This window comes from Podarcis liolepis (assembly GCF_965112155.1).
Source record: "Podarcis liolepis genome assembly, chromosome: 1".
Taxonomy (NCBI): Eukaryota; Metazoa; Chordata; class Lepidosauria; order Squamata; family Lacertidae; genus Podarcis; species Podarcis liolepis.
The window spans coordinates 86,117,467-86,131,347 of NC_139554.1; the positions used below are offsets into that span (position 1 = coordinate 86,117,467).

Genomic DNA, 13,881 nt, shown 5'->3' on the forward strand with positions numbered 1-13,881 from the left:
GGAGAGAGAGCAGTGTATACTGCCTCTTAGCTCTTTGAAGGAAGGAAATAATGTTTAAAATCTGATACGTAGAACCCATTTCCACACACTCCTTTTTAAAAATCACATCTCTTTGATAGGGAAAAGGTTTCCCACCATGTGCTAAGCCAGGGTAGCCAATGTGATACCTCTCCAGGTGTTATCGAACCACAACTCCCACTATCTCTATTCTTCGGCCAGACTGGCTGAGGCTTATGGAAATTGTAGTCCCCAACACCTAGAGAGCATCACACCTAACAGCATCAACATCTGCAGAGCACTACCACTGTTCTAAGCCTTCCATTGGTAACACATAACAGACAGGATGATACTTTTAAGGAACCAGGATATCTGTGCCACTATTCAGCTTTTCTTACAAATCTGGCTAGATGTAGCCTCATGCAGAAGACTCATACAGTAGATTGTTCACCCTCTCTCTCTCTCTTTTGGAAAGCAAATAAAATAAAACTTAAGAACAGGCACACAAAGGGGAACAGGTCCAGATGGAAGGGAGAGAGTTCTGTTGCAAATGACATCACAGACAATGTCACAGGGATGTCCATAACACTCACATAACAACATTCCACGCAGCAATAGCATCAGACAAGCTATCAGGGTTTGAGGGGGATAACCATGTACACACTGCATTGAACTCCTTGGAGAAGAGGTATTAATGTAATAACAAATGCACTGCATTTTCTCAGGCACAAAGCAGCACACTTCAGATGCTCAGGAATACAATGTAACACCACAACACAAGCACTACCTTTAGGGCAGATATGTAGATTGTGTGCTAGATTTGGGAAGCACATATCTTAAACTGCATAAAAATGATTGTGCAGAAGATCCTGAGGAATAAGTATTTCTTCCAAAGCCACTGCATAACTCTGTGTCTGTGGATTCCAGGATTCAGCACTCTGCATAAAAGTGCGAAGGAGCCCCACTTTTGCTATATTCATTCTTCCATTGTGACCTCTGGAAATTGTCACACTATGGTGTTGTTTTCCTCCAGAAGAAATCGCCTTGCTTGAAAAACCTATTGGGCTGAATGCAATATACCTTATCTGGAAATAATGGCTCATGTGCAGCAAAGGTTAAAGGTAAAGGGATCCCTGACCATTAGGTCCAGTCACAGATGACTCTGGGGTTGCGGCTCTCATCTCACTTTATTGGCCGAGGGAGCCTTTGCACAGCTTCTGGGTCATGTGGCCAGCATGACTAAGCCACTTCTGGCGAACCAGAGCAGCGCACAGAAACACTGTTTACCTTCCCGCCGGAGCGGTACCTATTTATCTACTTGCACTTTGACGTGCTTTCGAACTGCTAGGTTGGCAGGAGCAGGGACCAAGCAATGAGAGCTCACTCCGTTGCGGGGATTCGAACCGCCGACCTTCTGATCAGCAAGCCCCAGGCTCTGTGGTTTAGACCACAGCACCACCACTAAAATCTTGTTGGAGTCAATGAAATAAGTTAATCCTAGTTCTGTACCTGGAATACTGGGATGTCTACAGGTATATGCATAGTCAGTTATCAGTGTTCACCATCCATCAAGGATAGAAACCTCCACCCAAATTATGCATTGGAAAATGCCTTTGTACCCTACTATCCATGGCATGCAAACTTCCATTCAGCAAAAGCTCAAAATACCTTCCTCTCTCCCCCTCCCTCTGTCCCAAGAAATGCTCTTCCTTAGATGATCAAACCTTTAAGAGTTTTCTCCTCTAAGCTGTCAGTGTCTAGATTCAGATTGCTCCATGCTATTTATGGCTATAAACAATCCTCCTCTCTTTATAATAAACCACATATTCTTCAAATCCAACATCAGGTTTATTCCTAACTCACCCTTGTATAAGTTGTCCCATGACATGCTGTGACTCAAACTAGCTAAAAACCCAAACATGTGTTCCTGCTGCGCACATGTAATCACAGACATATGTGGACGAGGACATGCAGTAACAATCCAGGTTTATACCACAGTTTATTTCACACTGTCATCAGTAATGGATATTCCTAGGATCTGGACCTCAGTTGCCTGTGATCTGGAAGTGATTGATGAAAATGGAATTCTATTGCAGCCCAGAGCTGATAAACATTTCATCTGCAGTACTCAGAATAATAGCCATTAGAGGATTCCAAAACCGTAATGCTCCTGGCAAGACTATGTATATGCTGAGCTTCTTGGATAGTAGCCATTTGATAACCGTATGTTCTTTACATTCATCTGGTCTGGGGGGGTTTAACCTTGCAGTCACCAATGGTCTTTGCCATTACTGTAAATGTCATTACAACAACTGTTAAGGAGCTTCTAAGGACAAATGTTTTAGTTGCTTAAACCCTGCATCTTATCATCACGGACCACACCATTTGTAAAGGAACAAGGTTGCTAGAGATGGAAGAATATTCAGGAAAATCCTAGGGGCTTTTTAAAAATCAAAGGGATCTGTTGTCCCTCTTAAAAACAAAAAAATCTGATCCAGCAAGTGAGTGAGTGCTTCCTTCCACCACCAAATGTTTCTCAGGCTTACACTTGTATTTGTTTAATTGTGAAATGAATGTGTTAAATCCATGAAAAGCACATTCATTTAAGCTACATTTCATTATCACGTTGTTTTTTAAGTGGATACATTTGCAACTCTCTGACACCACAATCCTGTAAGACGTTTCGGTGGTTCAGAAGCTCCTCAGTTCTGTGGTATTTAAGCATAACGGCACTCTCGATCCACAACAGATCTGTAGAATATTGCTGTGTGTTTTCATCTGTTTTCAGATTTTTACTGGTTTTTATTTTTATTTTAAATAGTTTTATGCTTTTAATTTATTGTTTTATTTGCTTTGTAAACTGCTTTGAGGTTTGTTTGTTTGTTTGTTTGTTTGTTTTTACAATAAAGCAGTGTATATATTTTATGAAATGAATGAATTAACTCTCTCTGAATATCAGACATATATGCTTAAGACTAACACAGGAACACCACAGGGATGCGTACTCAGTCCGCTCCTTTATATTCTCTACACGTACGATTGTGTCGCTGCTCACCCTAGTAATAGGGTTGTCAAATTTGCAGATGACACAACCGTGATTGGGCTCATCTCTGAAAGGGAGGGTGAAACGGACTATAGAGATGAGGTGGAGCGGCTGACAGAGTGGTGCAGAGCTAACAACTTGCTCATAAATACAAGGAAGACAAAGGAGCTTGTGGTGGACTTCAGGAGACAGAAGAGCAATGTCCAGCCACTTTTGATTGATGGGGTCTGTGTGGAGAGGGTAACAACGTTCAGATTTTTGGGCATTGAATTACAAGAGGATCTGTCCTGGAGTGTCAACACAAGGGGGCTTGTGAAGAAGGCGCAGCAGAGACTGTACTTTTTGAGAATTCTAAGGAAAAAACATCTTCCACAGAAACTGCTGCTTGCCTTCTATCACTGTGCCATTGAGAGCGTGCTCACTTATGGCTTATGTGTGTGGTACGGAAGCTGTACTACCCGGGACAGGTTGGGGTTGTGCAGAGTTGTTAAGGCAGCAGAGAGCATTGTTGGCTGCCCACTCTCCACCTTAGAGCAGATTTATGCCACAAGGTGCCATAGGAAGGCACTGGACATAGTAAAAGATCCATCGCATCCTGGTCACTGTCTCTTCGAGCTCCTGCCGTCGGGACGGAGATACAGGACGATGAAGACAAGAACGAGCCGTCTTAAGAACAGCTTCTTCTCCAGAGCGATCTCGGCCCTGAATGGGAAGCCTGGACTTTGAAAGTCATCTAATCTTCCTTGCTGTATTATACTGTATTGTTTTAATTAGTGTTTTTATAGTTGTTTTGATTTTGTGTGGAGTGCCCTACCTGGGTGGATGGAGCAGCCAAGTAATTTCGTTGTCCCCGAGAGGGGGCAATGACAATAAAGATATTATTATTATTATTATTATTATTATTATTATTATTATTATTATTATTATAATATAAAAATGTATGGTTATTAAGATCCACACCAGACCCACTGCTACTGTGTTTACTGGAGTAATAGGGCTCCCGTGCCTTTAACAGTTGCTTGGATAAATGGATTTTACTATCATTTCACAGTGCTGCATGAGCAAGGAGGACTGCACCTGCCAAAAATTCCTTCTAAAATGCAACGCGTGAAGGTACAGGAGCCCTGTGCCCTTTTGCATCTCATCAGCCTAGTGGCATTCCACATTCAATCCAGGCAAAGCAGTCCGTCTTGCCTAGGCAACCTGGAGGGAATCGGACTAGACAGCTGACTCAGCTTTTTCATGCATTAGCAGCAAGCTCACCAATTACACGTCCAAGTCTGGTTCTTGGAAGTTCTGATGCTCTTAGTTTTGCACCGTTCCGTCCCTTTTCAAACCCCTGAGCTCTCTCTCCAGCTCTTCTCAATCTAATCACCTCCCTTGTGCAGTTTATTGATGCATCATTCATGTTACTAAGCATGTGGTTATGTTGCCTAAGGCTTCTCTGTGCCATTTGCATGTGGGTTTTCCCCAAGTACGTTCTCTTGCACACTGACACTTGCTATCAGGAATGGGCTGCTTTGCTGTGAGACAGAAGCTGACACACACACAGTAGCGGGCCTTAGGGCATAGTGCTGTGAAAAGGATCCAAAATAGCTAGTGGGGGATGAAAACCTTTGTGAAGATGGAAGAAGTCCAAAGAGATTAACGCTGAAAAGATGGTGAATCCCAGCCTTTGCCCTGAGGCCAACATAGTGTGATTTCTGAACAAGACAGCTTTATTAGTGTAAGGTTTCAGTTTTTTTACCCTGGTCAGGGATCTGGCATGTGTATATTTTTGTCAGTGTAGACAATACTGAGTTAGATGAAACAATGGTCTGATTCAGTGTAAGGTGCTAAGGAGGCTTCCTAGTGTGGTGCCCCATTGCTGGTGTTGAACTGAGATTCAAATGCCACTCTCATTAGCTTCTGTACGTGAAACAGGAGGTGCTACAGTGGTACCTTGGGTTAAGAACTTTATTTGTTCTGGATGTCTGTTCTTAACCTGAAACTGTTCTTAACCTGAGGTACCACTTTAGCTAATGGGGCCTCCCGCTGCCGCCGGAGCCCGATTTCTGTTCTCATCCTGAAGCAAAGTTCTTAACCCGAGGTACTATTTCTGGGTTAGTGGAGTCTGTAACCTGAAGTGTATGTAACCACTGCACCTTGTTCTTGCCTCAGGCAGCAAAATGCCTTGGGTTGGGTCAGCTTGCCAGGGATGCTCCCTGTTATCTGGTACCTGTTCCTGGTACAACAGTGAGACTATTTTGTCTCTAACTTTACATTTGGGGAGATGTTGGAGATACTTTATAGATGTTGTTAGTTTGTACCCATAGGCACTAGAGTGGTCTTGCCTCCCTCTCCCTGTTCTCTGCAAATAAAATGGGAAGCAGGGGAGCCCATCTCTAGTGAAGGTTGGTGGGGGGTTTGGCTCTCCAATTGTTGCTGATCTAGGACTCCCATCCGCCATAGCAAGAATGGCTAATGGCCAGGGATGGTGGGAAATGTATTTCAGAAACAATTGGAGGGCCAAATGTTCCCCACAACAGTTCTCGTGCATGTACATGGGCATAAACAGGAAAATGCTTCCATTTCCTCTCTCCCCCAATAACCAAAGCTCAAAAATGTTTCTGAATATGTCTAAGTATTATTACAGTGGCCATTTTGCAGCGATTACAGTGTAATCAACGCAACCATTGTAAGAGCAAACTATTAAACATTCCTAAGGGGATGATCAGTATATTAACATGCTCTGCTTCAGAATTTATTGCAGGACAAAAATAGCAGCTATTGTGGAATAAACAAATACAAGATTTAACAGCTAGCAAAAGAGTCTGCAGCAATACATAATGACTGGAGTGCAGGGAATTGTTAGTCTGATACAGTCATATAAGTAGCTGTAATCAGTGCTTTTTTTCAGCCGGAACTTGCTGGCACCTCTCAGGTGGATGCTATTGCTGTTATAAGAGTACAAGAGACATGTTAATGGTGAGTTCCAGTACCTGTTTTTCTAGAAAAATAGCATGGGGTGTAATAAATGTGCAAGTATCTAGAACTGGAATGAGTAACCTGTGGCCCTGAGGATGTTGTTGGAGTATACTGATTTTGTTTGTGACACTGATCCCAGCCGGTGTACGAGCCACACCTGCAAAGGAAGAATTAGGAGCTCACTTTAAACTCCCCAACTGTTCCTTTGTAGACACATCCTTATGACAACATCACACATGACATCAGGTATGGAGCAGGTGGTTGTGGTTTGGGGAAAACAGCCTTGTGGACCAAATTGGGACTAGTGCTGGGCCAACTTAGAATCATAGGCTAGAGATTCCCTACTATTGGACTATAAGGTTCATCATCTTCAACAGGTTATCATTCTCTTGTTTAAAACATAAGGAAACCCACGCTGGACCTGATTCAAGCTTCACCTAGGTCACATTCACACCATACATATGATACCACTTTAAACAGTCACGGCTTCCCCCAAAGAACCTTGGGAGCTGTAGTTTATTAAGGATGCTGAGAGCAGTTAGGAGACATTTATTCCACTCACAGAGCAACAATTCCCAGAGTTCTCTGGTAAGAAGGATTGACTGTTAGAAACAGAATCCAGTGACCCTTTACTGTTCTGAAATTGCACAGTAACTTTGGACCTCATAGCTGAAGGGCTCTTTTAGATGTCAAATGTGGTGATCCACGTCAAAATGTGGCAAGCCATTTTGACATTTCCCCAGAGTGGTTTGAGAGGGCAGTAAGGTGTACTGCAGTGAAATAGTAGAATTATCTGTACATGCCAGGCAAGAGAGGGGTGGGAAGGAAGGAAGGAAGGAAGGAAGGAAGGAAGGAAGGAAGGAAGGAAGGAAGGAAGGAAGGAATTATCTATTTTTTGTGATGAAAGAGACAACAAAATTATTAAATACAGAGTCCCAAAGCAAATTGAGTTGCCTTGCAGGATTCGCTTTGGGACACCAAGTTTGCCTTGTCTCAGATGTGCCTTGCTTCAGGCTTTCCCAGAAGCTGAAAGTAACTTATCCTGGATTGAACTCCAGGGCTTATATTTAATTCCTCTGAGGTCTGGCACAGTAATGCAATCTCCTGTCTCAATCCTGCAGGAGCGAGCAACACACCTCCTCCCCTTTGCATACACAAGAAAGGAAGGGGGACTCATCATTTGATTTCACATGCTGGGCTGCATGGATTGTGAAAGCAGGAGGCCCAGGGTGCCTAGACACACAGGCATATTAACAGCACGTACTACTGCCTCAGTATAATGCAAAAAAGTAAGCTGTGCTTCTTGATCTTTTTATGGAGAGAGAACAGCTTCTCCCAGGGCTGGGTCAAGACATTCCACTGCCTGAGGCAAAGGGTGAGATGGCAGCCTCTTCCACAGTGGCGTAGCGTGGGGGGTGCAGGGGGTGCCGGCCGCACCGGGTGCAACATCTGGGGGTTAGGGGGCGCAAATCCACGGGTTAGGGGGTGCAAATTACTTGCCTTGCCCCGGGTGCTGACAACCCACGCTACGCCACTGCTCTTCCATTCCATTGACAGAAGCTGACCAGACTGGGAGTTGAATCTCATGTCAGCACTGGTGATGGGCCATCCTCCACTGCATCTAAGGGCATCAGGCTTGCCTAAAGGGTGCACAGACAGACCAGTCCTCCAGTACCTCACTGCACACCAGCATTTGCCATATGAAATGGCAGCCTCACTCTACCTAATGGTAGCGCCGGCCCCAACATCTCCTATCTTCTGCCTTTTTGCTGTTTAGCTTAACATCCTATCTGATGAAGACTTGTGATGAACCCCGAGGCCTGCTAGTTATTTTGTTAACAGCTTCCAAAAGCAGAGTCTGTCAGGATTGTATATTTTCAAGGGATCCTTCTGAGGATTAATAGTTTGATGCAGCAAAAGCAACAGTCTTGTAGCATCTGAAAGACTAATGCATTTATTCTGACAGAAGCACTTGTGGACTAGATATAACACATTTGCTTAAGTCACAATAAACTGACTAGCTTTTCAGGTACAGCAAGATTGTTGCTGTTGTTTTTTGTGATGTTTTAGTTGGTTTCAAGTGACGCTAGCAGGAAGCAAAGATGGACATTGGGTGAATGCATAGTAATATTGTCATTTAAAAGCAACAACCAACATTTCAATATTTTGTGTATGCCAATAGGAGTATAAATGAAGAACACATGTCACCTGGAGGCTCTTTGCAAGAGGGGATCTAGGGTCTTGCCTAATAGAACAGCCTCGCAATAACCTCATGCCCAGTTTTGCAAGATCTCCAAGTAGTGATGAAATTGTTCCCTTGCCTTAACAGCTGTAGCTGTGCCTGATCCACAGTGGAACTCCAGTACACCCAAAACAAGAACTTTTAGTACCAGAGACAGAAAGAGATGGAAAAGTGCTCAGGGGCGTTTTGGTGTTCCTTACAACCTTATTCTGCTGTCACTCTGACCATAAACCTCTGTTTCTAAACAGATGCCAGAAAAATCTGCTTTTGGATCAGGGTTCAGATCCTACCTCTTGACAACTCATTGGCATGTCATTACACAATCTTAATCTCTCAGAGTTGCTGCTAGGATTCAAACTTACTAGGAAGTAGATCCTACTTAAATCAATGAGACTTACTTCTGAGTAAGCATAGAAAAAGTCATCTTGAAATCTGAAAGACTGTAAAGCACTTTGTACATTAAAAGAAAGCAAAAGTACCCTTGGCTTCAGTGGTCTCCACACCCCACCCCTCTTTCCCAAAGTATTTTCTTGCCTCTTTTTAAAGCTTTTTCAAGCTCCATCTTCTTATCCCCTCACATTTTTTTCTTGAGGAAAATCTAGCCATTCTCATTTCATTTCTCACAGCTCCCATCCCTCAGACTCATTATATTTCCCCATCCTAATTCCTTCCTGCTTTTATTTATTATTCACAGCTATGACAAAAGCCAGGAGGAAGATTTACTGACCCTTAAGTGGCAGCCAGCAGAACAAACTGCAGCATTTAAAAAATATCAGCTTTTCTTTATAAAACTCTCAGGGATTTAATCTCTCTCCTGAAACATTTGCCCTTTCCAAGGCAGCTTTCCAGGGATGGGGACTCAGGCTCATTTCTGAATTTAGTGGAACGCCATACAAATGCATGCATGAACCCCCAGAATCAAAAATGCACATCGGAACAAAAGCAGAGTTGAGGCGGCAAATGCCTTCTCAAAGGCTTTGCTACCGTATGCGTCTTGTGGCTGTCAAGTGCCGTGATCAGCAATTAATTTAATTTGCTCTGTCCCCTTGCGGCTTGCTTCAGTGCTTCACCCTGTTTCATGTCCTGGTACCCAGATGTTTGGGATTTTCTTATAATAAACAACCCACCACTGCCTGATGCAAAATAGCTTCGGCTTTGTTCTGTTCAGTTTTGCCTTCAACAGTCAAGAATCCAAGAAAGAAAGAAAGTTAATTCTAACTACTACGTTTGAGCACAGATGCTCGACATCCTGCCTCACATCAAACACTGAACATCACCCACACATGCTCCAAGTAAACATGCACACATTTCTCATCTCCATGCAAGCCCTCGGTGAGCTTTAGAGCTCACATCCAGAGTGACACCTATTCACATGCGTGCTCGTGAGCTCACATCTGATCAATAACTCACTCCACTCAAGGCTTTCATTTATCAGAACCCATTTTCTGGACTATCTGTGCCTCAGCCTCAGCCAGGGAATGGGAGAAAACAGCCATACCTCTGAACCCACACAGAGTGCCTTTTCCTTGCCACCAAGTAACCACAACAAAATCCTGTACATCCTGAGTTAGGCTTGAAGCTGTCCATGGTAGATGGTGTCATTTCTGTGCACACCAGAGTAACATTGTCTCTCATTTTAAAAATATAGCACACTCTCGTGGCTTGTCTCTGAGTGCTTGTTCCTCCTTCCCTCGCTGCCTCTCTGTTTCCAGTGAGCACTGCAGCAGAATGTCCCAATTTCCCCTAGTTGCACCAAGTCCTTGCAATACAGCTCTCTTACCAGTAGACAGAAGATCCCTGGGTTGGAACAAGGGCCCTGTTTCAAAGTGTCTCCAGGTCTTGGAGTGGCATGGCAGCGGCGGAGGCAGATGCTGCTCCGGGTTCCCCGACTACTCTGCCTTACCACCTCATGCTGTTGGCACACAGGACTGCTACTGACGCAGCAGCTGAGCTTGCACGAAGGAAAAGGAAAAATGATCTCACAGCAGTCCAGCCCTGCCCAGTGCTTTGCCTCCTCACTTAAAGGCACAGAGCTAGAGGCTTACTTGTCACCCCGCCACCTGGCAAAGCTGATCAGCCTTGGCTCAGAGTTGGAGGAGACAAAAATAGCCGCTCTGACAGTTACAGCATTTGGATGAATACATATAACTATGCATACATATCCATATCTATGTATAAATATCTATACATACGGATGCATCTAATCAGGCAGGTGTTCAGTCCAGTTTGGGGCACCTCCAGAGTGCCACTGTTTTATGGGAGAGATTCATATGCATCCTGGGAAATTTAAGTGCACATAGTTAAAGCGGGTTAATGTGTTGTGTCGCTCTAGCGTGACTTAACACTGACTTTTTCCTGAGGTTAGGAACGTGACCAGGGAAAGGCATTGAAAAGGGTGGGATGAATGAATGACTAGCTGGAAGACGTATAAACATGCGGCAAGCAAATTAGGATGGATGCTCATTGTTATATAGCCTCCCAGCAAACAAATCAGAACAAATACTCAGTAAAGACCAAACGTAATCTAACCTCCATGCAAGCTTTGTGCAAGTGAATCAGGATGGAGGCTGAATAAGCAGGTCATCTGGTGGAGTTCTTAGTTCTTGTGAAGCATTCCTTTTTTCTATATATATATATATATATACATTTTTATTGGGGTTTTTTAACATATCATTTCCAACAGTCATATAACATAACTTTTAATCTTATACAATATTTTAGACTTCCATCAGATCTCTGATGTTTTTTTGTTCTTTATCACTTTTTCTGCATTTCTTAATTTCCCTATTACTCTTAATTGTCATTAACTAATAATTCTCATACTCTTCGCTGCAATATTTCGAATAATCCTCCTTACAAAACTTATTGCAGTCCTACTAGTGTAATCTGTTCAGTACAATTACTTTCCAAATAGTTTGTATATTTACTCCAGTCTTCTAAGAATCTCTGATCCCGCAGGTTTCGAATCCTTCAAGTTCTGCATAGTCCATCAATTTCATCCTCCATTCTTCTTTCGTTGGTAATTCTTCTTGCTTCCATTTTTGTGCCAATAATATTCTTGCTGCCATCATTGCATATAAAAACAATTTACAATCCTGTCTGTTAATCTCATCACCTACAATGCCAAGTAAAAATACTTCTGGTTTCTTAACAAATGTATATTTCAACATCTTTTTCATCTTGTGAAGCATTCCTGCCCATATTACCCTATTCTCGTTAGCTCTGCCACCACTTTAGAATTACGGAGGGGCAGTGAATTAGCAAATCCAGAGGGCATTTAAGAATACAGGGACTAAGCAATTTAGTTCTGCCCTGAGCGATAAGTCATTTTAGAGTTGCATATATTAAGATGCATAGATATTTGTAAATGCATTAAATGACCAATAAGCCACCAGTCTTTCCTACTGAAGATTTCTAGACTGTCAAATTATCGGGAATGTTCCTTGAGGAAGCCTGCACCAAAGGCGTCCAATGTGAAGATTAATGCTCACCTCCAGTGCTTTCCTTCATGAATAACAGAGCCTTGAGTATCCCTGCTCACATGTTGAATTTCAGTATTGTTATATACTACCCCAGCCTCTCAGTGGTGTTAGGTTCCAGGGGTCCAGGCATTTACCCAGGGTCTGTGTTTCCTTTCGAAAAGAGGCACAGGAGAGACTTGGTATCTTTATGATATATGGTTTATTTATACATATATACAATCTGAGCACAGATGGAGGGAGTGCAGAGTATTTACATCCCAAGAGGGTCCTGTTCCTTCCATTGCTGCAGCTTCAGACTCTCTCTGTAGCATCAAGCAGACTGCTTGACCACTGTCCATGCTGGCTGGGGAAGATGGGAATTGGAGTCATCTGTTGGGGAGTGTAGGGAGAGGGAGGAGAGAAGGACAATGGTTCCCCCACCCCAGAAGCATAAATCCTTAGGCTGATTAAGTGTTGGCTTAGTGCTACATTGCATTCCACCCCCAAAATATTGGTGACCTACTGCAAATAACCCAACCATCTACCACTCTACCTTCTGCCTGCCTCATATAGAAGGTAAGATGACAAATTACTTGCCCAAGCCTGACTCAGCTTTCTGCAGTGTTGCCCAAGTCCAACACACACACACACAAACACACATATGAGAAGAGAGAACACATGCCACCACACTCAGCTGTGGTAGTTGCAGTGGATTTCTAAATCCCTGCCCTACCCACCGGCAAAGTATAGGTAGGCCTGTTGGACCATAGGACAAGTTCCAAGACCACATTAGGGTGATACCTTTATTAGGGCAACCAAAGGAGTTTTTCTATTATCTGTAAACAGAAAAAACCCAGCTGTTTTGTAAATTTGTCTGCATCCTTAGGCAAACCACACAGGTTCCTTGCTATGTAGAAAACAGCAATAAAGAGAAACTTGCTTTACTGAATAGCTGGAGGGTTCTGAGCTGTTTGGTATCCTAAACTGGAGGAATAGGATTTTGAACCACCTGAAGATGGGGCTAGGCTCTCTGATCTGAGACAACATATTGTTTCCAAAGATTGAGGGCCAAACGTTGTTATGCTTCTTTTCCCCAGTAGACCAGGTGTGCGAAGCCTTGGGCCCCCCCAGCTGTTGCTGAACTACAACTGCCATCAGTCCAGTCTGGGCAAGTACGGCAAAGAGCCAAAGATGATGGGAGATTGGGAGGCGTTGCTGCTCAGGGAAAGGAGAGGAAAGGCAACCCCATCTTGTGAGATATTTATTGCATTGCATTGTAGTAATTGGTCACTTTTTTCCTTCAAAAAATGAAAGTGACTTTCCCCCCACTGCATTTCTCTTTTAAAGTGAGCCTCACATAACAGCTGCTCTCTGGAGGATTGTATCCAACTTCTACAGCCACAGGATGCATTTTCAGATATAATGTGTCAGATATAATGATGCAGCTCAAATGTCTCTGAGGGACGTCTGAGCTAATAATCATACGCTCAGCCCTCATATCCATAATCACCTTTATTCAGCTTGTGGCAGTAGTGACACCTTTGTGGTAAGTTTGCTTTAAGTGGTCTATTACTTGTTATAAAGTTGTAACGTCTCACTATAAAAACATTTATGCGAGGCGCATGCCTCAGGTATGTGAGATCTAAAAGATCTCTTGCAATCTGAAAACTGAGTAATGTACCATTTAATATAATTCTTAAATAAATATTAGTTAGTGGAAACATGCTTATTCTTATTGTTTTTGTGAAAACTTCTTAAGAGTTTTATTATTTTAAGCAGTATAATTTTTTGAAAACTAAGTATTAATAGCCAATTTATTAGTACTAATTTTAATGAGGGTGTGTGTGTGTGCTTTGCAATGTACCGTATTTTTTGCACCATAACACTCACTTTTATCCTCCTAAAAAGTAAGGGGAAATGTCTGTGCGTGTTATGGAGGGAATGCCTATGGGTGGCATGCCTACGGATTTTCCTCCTTTAAAAACTACGTGCGTGTTATGGTCGGGTGCGTGTTATAGAGCGAAAAATACGGTATAAATGATTGTACCACACAGAAGGATCTGACCCAAGCAGAGTAACCTTACTGGGCCATTGCTAGTACAATGGGGCTTCCCCACCTCTCCTCCCCACCGTTGCTACTCAGATTATTATTTAGGACCATGAGGAAAGAC

At 43.1% G+C, this 13,881-nt stretch overlaps 1 protein-coding gene across 1 annotated transcript in view; it reads right to left on the reverse strand.

The window, feature by feature from the left end:
• Positions 1–10,205, reverse strand: part of PLCD4 (phospholipase C delta 4) — a 35,057-nt gene extending 24,852 nt beyond the window's left edge. Inside the window, exon 1 of the mRNA XM_083489451.1 lies at positions 10,030–10,205. The gene's annotated coding sequence lies outside the window, so the exon portion shown is untranslated. The remainder of the gene's footprint in view (positions 1–10,029) is intronic.
• Between the last annotated feature and the right edge of the window lie 3,676 nt (positions 10,206–13,881).